This window comes from Pan paniscus, chromosome 8, assembly GCF_029289425.2.
Source record: "Pan paniscus chromosome 8, NHGRI_mPanPan1-v2.0_pri, whole genome shotgun sequence".
Taxonomy (NCBI): domain Eukaryota; kingdom Metazoa; phylum Chordata; class Mammalia; order Primates; family Hominidae; genus Pan; species Pan paniscus.
Window position 1 is genome coordinate 71,219,748 of NC_073257.2, and position 9,279 is coordinate 71,229,026.

Sequence of the window (9,279 nt, forward strand, 5' to 3'; positions counted from 1 at the left end):
AAATGGAAAGAAACATGAAAGGGGTCGGAAATATGAAGGCACTTACACACACACACACACACACACACACAAGCTATTAATTTCTGTCAGGAAATTGGCTGATGCATCCTTGCTTTACCTTGGAGCTATGGGAGGTAGCTCTTGATTTAGCTGCTTAATTTAGCATGGGTGTTAAAGAACCCCGTGTCAGCAAACTCACAGGAAGAACTGGTCATTTCTATTGGTATTCTGTCTAAGCTTCAAAATGGCATGACACTCAGGTGCCCTAGTGTATCATAGTCTTTGATATTTTCCTGAGGAGAAATCATAGATGATTATGAGTCAATGTGTAAAGAGATAAATAAAGGGCTATCTTCAATTGTGAAACTTCTGCTTCTAGTTAATAATTAAAATGGAGTATCCAAAAAGCCCAGTGGGTAAGTTGTTTAGTTGGTTTTCAACAGTCCCAAGTCCATCTCTCCTTCTTCTGGTAACAGGACCTCAATTTTCCTTTAGAGAATTGTCCATACCCATTACTAGGCACATGGCCCAGAGCTAGTCCCCAAATTGCTGCTGGAATTATTGGGAAGGAAGTGAACTCCTCCAGATGAGGTTTTGAAACTGGTTAAAAGTAAGTTTGGCTTGTGATCACTTTCGCTATCACTGGGGAGAGCCTGCCTAAGAACAAGTCAGCACAGGGGACAGCTGCCCAGCAAATAGAGAGAGTCCAAAGAAACCATTTGAACATCTGATCTAAATATTCCTGAGTCTAACTTTTGAGTTATGTGAGTCAATCAAATTTCGTTTGTTGCTTACAGGTTTGAGTTGGGGTGTTGTTACTGGCACCATTAAAAAAGCCTAACTGGCCATGCGCGATGGCTCACACTTTTAATCCCAGCACTTTGGGAGGCGGAGGCAGGTGGATCCTGTGGTCAGGAGTTCGAGACCAGCCTAGGCAACATGGCGAAACCCGTCTCTACTAAAAATACAAAAATTAGCCAGGTTGGTGGCATGTGCCTATGGTCTCAGTTACTTGGGAGGCCGAGGCAGGAGAATTGCTTGAGCCTGAGAGGCAGAGGTTGCAGTGAGCTGAGACTGCGCCACTGCACTCCAGCCTGGGCGACAGAGTGAGACCGTGTCTCAAAAAACAAAAACAAACAAAAACCTAATTAATACAGAGTTGTTCTTTTGTCCCTCAGCCTTCAGTGGAATTTACCAACATCTTTGCATTGTTTCTTTCCACATTCCGCCCTCTCACAGCAGAACTGCCACAGCCTTACTTTCTTATGGACCCTCCCAGTGTGTAGCAGGACATTTTCTGGACATTTTCTCTTGCAAATCAGCTGACTTTTAGGCACAAGGCAGTCTCAGCCGCTGAGCATGTCCAAGAAAAGGTGGGGATAAGAAGAGACCCTGTGATTCTCCCCGGGGAACTTGGCTCTCAGACAGCACTGAAAAGTCATCTCAGACCAGAGTGTTCTAAAATGCAAACAAGCTTTCTTTTCAACTGGCAATAAACAGTGCTTGATGCACTGCAGTACACAGGGGTTGCCAATTTTTTGATAGAGCAGCCCAGTAGCCCAGCTGAGGATTCTGCGAAGAGGGAGGATTGTAATAGTGTGGTTTTGTAGAGATGGGGTCTTTTGATGATGACCCTGTGATTTCGCTTCAATTCCCTTTTTTCTGTGCTTTTTGTCATTCTTGTTTTCCCGGCTGTGTTCCTTTCCATTATCACTATTTTCTTTGTCTGAAATTGGACCCATAGAAATTAGCCTGTAATCAGGGGACATGAGAATCCCTAAATTGCTCTCATTTTGATTTTCTACTTTGTTAATATTTCAGTATATGAAACACCAATGAGACATTTGAGATCACTGGCCCTTCCACTTAGTCATGCTACTATCTAACCTGCTGCATGGAAAATTTGAGTATACATCATAGCATCTAAAATCGACATTTCTAAATCTGTTTGTGGTACATTATGTAGAAAATTACTTCAGTCTCACTAGTACTTGAGAAACCTCCATCATACATCATTCCAACATCCCAGAAAAAGAAGCATGTGGGAAGATTTGTATATAAGGGAAATAGGGGAACAGCAATACAGTATTGCAACCCATTGATAAAGATGAAACTGACTTCCTTAGCTTAATTGGACTTGACTCATCCTTGATTTTTGTGTCTCTTTGTGCTGCTTAATATATAACCAAATATATATAACTGAATGAGGTAGCTGTTCCTCAGTGAACTTTGCATAAGAGTTTAAAAAAAAGCCTGAAATTAAAGTCTTTATAACAAAATGAAATCCCCCCCGAAGTATAGGCAGAAACTTTCAGTAAGTTTTTAAAAATAACACTTCAAGTATATTGAGCACATCCTATGTGCCAAGCATTTTATTATACATGTGTTACCTCATTTGGTCTCAGTACCTGAGACAGGAACAATCAGTCCCCTCAGTTTTCTTTTTTTTTTTTCCCTTTCTTTCTTCTTCTTCTTTTTTATTTTATTTTATTTATTTTTAGTGATGGGAGCTTGCTTTGTTGCCCAGGCTGGAGTGCAGTGGCTATTCACAGGCGTGATCATAGCATACTGCAGCCTCAAACTTCTGGCTTCAAGCTCCTCCCACTTCAGCCTCCTGAATAGTTGGGACGATAGTCACATGCCGTCTCACCCAGCTTTACTCATTTTATAAGTGAAAAAACTGAGGGCCACAGAGACCAAACAACCTATTCAGAGCCAAGAGCAAGGTCTCTCTCAATCCAGAGACCAAGCTTCTAAAAGTTACAGAGATATGGTGAAGAGGGAAGGAAAAAATTCCACATTCTCTTATTATTTTATGGATTTTTAAAGAACCCCTAAAGTGAAGAGTTGGTGAGAGAGAGAACAAGGCAAGGCCACTTCCTATTTGCTGGTTTCAGGCCATTCAGGGGCAATGGGCCAGGAGAAAATAAATCAACAAAGACTGGGTCTTGGGGCTTGGATGCCCTGAGGTGAGCACCTTTGCAGCAATTTGTGGTTAGCAGTGGCATCCTTACTGATGGCTTGACAATACCTGGAGCCAAAGACATCCTGGACTCTCTCCAGCACCCTCATACCCTATACTCCAACCATGATGGATTTTCAGTACCTGGGGCTTAGTCTTCTTTCTTTCACTTATAGGCCTTTAGACATTCTTTCCTTCTACTCAGCACATTTACTCATCTCCTTTTCCCCTTCCCTAGGATAAATCTTGCTCAGCCTTCAAATCCAAGTTTAAAAGATTTTTTTCTCCTTGAAGCTCTTATGCTACCTTTGAACTAATTCGACTTTTTTTTTGGTACATTCACCTATGGTATTGTTTTGCTTTTACCCTATGTACTAAGTTCTAAGATCCTACAGAACCCCCTGCATACTCTGGTGAAGAACTTACAGCATTATTTATATTGCATGTTTAATGTCTGGTTTCCTCCCTGGGTTGAAAGTTCTTTGAGGCAAGAACTGTGTTTTTTGTTTACCATTTAATTTCCTGTGCCTAATTTAATATCTGGGACATAGTATGCACTTAATAATTATTAAATAAGCCAATAAATAAATGAATGAAATAGCTCAAATTAAAGTCACTGTCACTGAATATTAGAATGGAATAATAACCAGTTATCAAAGTAAATGTGACCTGGTGAAACTAAAAATGACAACAGTAACATTATGCTTGGCTTTAAGGATAAAAAAGTGACATACTGCTTGGAAAAGGAAGATAACTATTTTGGATAACCTATAATTTAGAGAGAGTATAATGTAGTGTATATGAATTTTCAAAAGTTAAAATAAGAAATACACTATATCATGACCCACTACACACATATACACATACCTAAAACATGTTTTTATATTATATAAAGTAAATTTTCCTATTTATCTTTACTGTATGAAGCCTACTGATAATTTCTATTCTAATCTATTTTATACTTTTTCTTCTATTTCATTAAATAATTCTGATAATGAACAACTAATTTGATCTTATGACTTTCTAATGGGCCTAAAGATCGCCCTATCATGAAGAGGAGAATGGGTTTTGGAGTCAGAGGGCTGACTCTGACACTTGCTGGTGGTTGCATCTGACATTGTGAAGCTGCATTGCCCCATCTACAAAACGGAAATGGTGTTGGTAACTACATCATAGAGTTGTTGTGAGGATTAAATGAGATAAGGAGTGGGAAGCACTTAGCACAATGCCTGGTACAAAGTCCTCAACAAAAACTAGCTACTAGTAATTGCCAAACACTATATGAATGCTTCTTTGGCATCTCCCTGTATTCTCTGAAAAGTTCCATGACGTAGTATTATTATTCTCATTTTATGGTGAGGAAAGTGAGGTTCAGAGAGATTAAAATGAATCATCCAAGGTCAAATGGTAAATAAATAGTAGAGCTGGGGTCCTCAAATCAGGCCTGATTGACTCTGAAACCTATGGTTTTTTGTTTTTGTTTTTGTTTTTTTGAGACGGAGTCTTGCTCTATTACCCAGACTGGAGTGCAGTGGCACGATCTCTGCTCACTGCAACCTCCACCTCCCGGGTTCAAGTGATTCTCCTGCCTCAGCCTTGCCAGTAGCTGGGACTACAGGCACACACCACCACACATGGCTAATTTTGAAATTTTAGTAGAGACGGGGTTTCACCATATTGGTCAGGCTGGTCTCAAACTTCTGACCTCAGGTCATCCACCCGCCTTGGCCTCCCAAAGTGCTAGGATTACAAGCATGAGCCAACTTGCCCAGCCCGAAACCTATGATTTTTATAGGAAATAGGGGGGAATATTCAAAGAAGCTTTCATGGAAATGGCTGGACTAGAGGTAGACTTTGAAAGATAAGTGACTGGTATAGACCCATATAGCCAAATACTATTATAGGTGGTTGAAAGAAGGCCGGGTTTAGGATCAGCTACACCTGGGTTCTATCCTTGGCTCCACCGCTTACCAGCTTAGAAATTGTGTGCAATTTTATTTAGCCTTCTTGAGCCTCAGTTTGCTCAGCTGTATGCTGTTGATAATACCAACACTACAGAGTTCCGTGAAGAATAATAAGCTATACAGAATACATTTTTTCATTTTTTTGTTGTCTGACAAACGAGTGCTCAAAAAATAGAAGCTATTTTTATTAGATAGAATTTACTTATAAGAATGTGAGTCAGAACTTAATCTCTTAAACAGGGCTTAATTAAATTTGTAATTTGTAGGTTTTAATAGATGCAATTTGCAGTCATATTGAGAGCATGGGTGAAATATACTGTACAAATGGATCTGGTAAGTTTTATTATTAATCATCTTGAGCAGCTCCAAATAGAATGATCATGAGTGGCATTGAGCTTGCAGCTACTGATTGCATTTCTAGTAGTCAAGTTTGTCCAACATAATCTCTTCCAAGTTACTAGAATATTGTTTGGCTTTCCTGCGTTAATGAAAAGTACATTTGCCTCACCTAGGAGCCATCAGAACTGTCCGTCTGCCCTTTACAGATATAATAGAATATCAAACGACACTGGGGCCAGCTTGGCAGCATTGTTCATTTCTATCTCAGCTTAATTACTAACCCTGCTGCCTTCACATCAAGCCTTGGGGCTAGAAATGAATTGAATACTGGAAATATAAAATTGGCTTCTGTTAATGCTCCCTCTCATTTCTACCACTGTGGATTTGAAGACAGAGAAAGCCAAATTTCTTGTTCCTTATGGTACAACTGAAGGTGTGTTTTATGACTTAACTAGGCATGTTGCTTCAACCGCAGTTCAGCTCTGGTTACTCTGAAATCATTCAGTTTAATATTTCCCCTGGGAACTCCATGGTATGTTAGGTGGTTACTAAAACCCTGGACTTCAGAGGTGAAGCACAGCTGTGATTTTAACGGGTTCACTCACAGGTGGGGAGTTGCAATGGCAGAGCTTGTGAAGTTGAGATGCCCTTTTAAGGTCGTTAGCTGCTCAACTAACCTTGGGCAGACTCTGTCTCTCAAATGAATTACAGAGATGCAGAGAGAATAAATGTTTTAGTCTCTTGGGAAATTAAAATATTCCTCAGACAGAAATACCAGAAGAATGGAAACTGTCAGAAAGGCAATTTTACACAGATATATTTCCTTAAGTAGGGATATGCTTCCACATATCAAGGAAAGATTTGAGAAGTTTTAGTTTTTGTTGTGTTCAGTGATCCAGTGAAAAATGTTTTAGTAAAACGTATCCTTTCAAATCATTTATTCACTAATCAGTAGCAGCAAAAAAGCACTGAAGTAAGAGTCAGGAGAACTGAATTTGGGTCCTCACTCTATTGCAATGGTTTTCATTTACCCGTTTTGCTCTTTTCCCCTCACTGGAAAAATTCAGACGTATCTCCATAGAATATATAGTCCAGTGCTAAGATTATACTCCAGTTCTAAGATTATCTAATTGAGATTCTGAAAGTCTAATGCGATTAAGTTGAGACTTTTTGACTGGAATTAAATTCCATTAACATTTCTTTCTAACAGGAGAAACATTTTGCACTGTGCTAGGGGATTCTACCCACATAAGTGAGCATGTTACTTGCTAGATAAAAGAGCAATGAATGGAGTACTTCAGTAAGTATCCCTTCAAATATTATATTTATTAATGAGTAGCAATAATAATGAAAGCTAGAGTTTTCAAGTTTCTCCCACATTATCTCACTTTATCCTTATAAAAACCCTAAAAGGCAGTCATCATTCTAATTTAATAGAAGGAAAAAACTAAGCGTTAAAAAGAATTAGCTTTTTCCCCATGTTTACCTAATTCATAAATGGCAGAGATGGATCATGCTTTTTTTGAAAGAAAAATATAAGTAGAGAATTAATTTGGGCCAAGATTGAGGACTGCAGCCTGGGAGACATAGATTCAGGTTGCCCTGAATACATACGCCCCATGCTTTTTACTTTTACCCATCTGTGAACTGTTCATGTCAACAGTCATGATGATATTAGAAAGTGTTTTGTACTTTGCTATGTACCCAAATGCTCATGGCCATATACGTTTTGGATTAGCTAAAGCAGACCCTATTAATCTGTGAGACACAGACCCCGATGGAAGTGGTCGAAAGCTTATTTCTAAAGGCATTTGAATCCTTATGGACACTAAGCATTATCTGTTCACAAAATAAGTAACATCTCAAACATTCTATTCTAAGCAGTTCTATTTTTCAAATATTTCAATGCAATTGTGGCTATTAAAACAAATAATTATATAACAACATTACTGAATTAGTATTATCTTTCTGTCAGTACTGTATGTATTTTCTCAATAGACTAATATTGCTTGGTGTCTGTGAAACGTTGAGTATCAAATAAGCTCATTCCTGTAATCCCAGCACTTTGGGAGGTTGAGGTGGGTGGATCACCTGAGGTCAGGAGTTCGAGACAAGCCTGGCCAACATGGTGAAACCCCGTCTCTACTAAAAATACAAAAACTAGCCAGGTGTGGTGGCATGCGCCTGTAGTCCCAGCTACTCGGGAGGCTGCAGCAGGAGAATCGCTTGAACCCCGGAGGCAGAGGTTGCAGTGAGCCAAGATCGCGCCACTGCACTCCAGCCTGGGTGACAGAGTGAGACTCCATCTCAAAATAAATAAATAAACAAACAAACAAACAAACAAATAAATAAATAAAAGCTCCTGTGAACTTCCTGCAGTTATGAATATCTTCATTTGAGTATTGGCTGCATGGCTATATACTTGTTAAAATGTATTGAATTATGCACCTAAGACCTGATATGTTACTATGCTGCTAGAAATTTTACCTCAATTAAAAAAAAAAGGCCTTAGGTACTTGGAATGTTGACAGCCCAAATATACAGCAACTTCTCCAGTCCTAGTTAAACTTTCCCTTCTAGACAGTATTTGGGACAATAGTGAGGTGCTCTTCTCCCATTGCCCTCTGTGAGCTAAACTACTGAAAATTGCCGGTGGGTAAAATTGGCTACCTGTTAGTGCAAACTAAGAAATTTCCTATGCGTGTGTCTGGAAAGCATTAAAACAGCTATACTGTCACCAAAGGTGGTCGGGACATAGATCATGAAAGCAGAAAGAGAATGTGATTGCAACTTGAGAAATGGAATTTAATTGAATATTTGGAGAAAAAAGGGAGTCAATACAATTGATTAAGTTCTGTGAGCAGAAGAGGGATAGTCAATCTGAAGCATAAAAAGGCAGTCTGAGAATTATGTAATAGTGTCCAGAGAAAGAATGTGCCAAATCTAGTAGATTCTAATAAAGGTGTTCTTGTAGGCAGCATTGTGGATCATAAGTCTTCATCTTGGTCCAGATAAAATAGGTCCAATTTAGCCAACCTTCTTTCATTCTGAATCGTGAGGCTATCTTTTGTTTGCCGATTTGGCTTCTCAAGCCAAATGGTTTTGGAAAGTAGGTGTCCTAGGGAGAAGATGTTAATGCTGTAGATACCTGCAAATATCTATTAAAGTAGTTATTCTGTATTACACATCAGTCTCTTTTAAATCCGGTTACTGTAAGTCATTTCCTCTGGGTCTGATCATTTCTAAACACCTCAATTTTATGTTTATGAGTCTGCAAGACTGTGACGACTCCTTGTATTAGCCAAAAAAAATCGGTTTTCACACGACAGAAATACAACTTAAACTTGCTTAAGCAGAAGCAGAAACTTGTTAGCTCACTTAACTTAAAACTTCAAGGTGGTACTACCTTTAGGCAAGCAGGATCCAGGAGTTTGAATAATTCCATTGCAGATGCTGTGTTCTCTATTGCTAGTCTCTGCTTTATCCTCCATTAGCCCCGTTTTTTTCAGGTTTTCCTTTGTCATGACAAAATGGTTGTCAATAGATCTAAATTAGTCTTAGACATTCCAATGAGAAAAGATAAAAATCTCTATTTTCAACAGTTTCATCAAAATCCTGGACCAATATCTAATTGCCTTGACTAGGGTCAAGTGGCTAAGCCCGAACTAATCACCGGGATCAGGGAAATAGAATGTGATGATTGGGCAGAGACTTGGATCCTAGGACTACACTGCAGCTGGAGAGTGGGATGGCCCCTCCTAGCACATAAGGATGAAGAATGGGGGTGGGGTAGTTCCCGACTAGATAGCAGCAGTACTGATATCAGATCAAGGAAGAATGGAGACTAGGCAGAAAGCTGAAACAAAAAGCTATCCCTGACACCATCCAAAGTCACAGTGGTCCCTGAGGCTTCCCTGGGCTGTCAGCCAATGACCTCTGACTTATTTTTACCTTTTCCCTTTATTCCTTCCTTTTCTGCCAGCCAACACAGTGGACTAAGCAAGTATCAGTGAT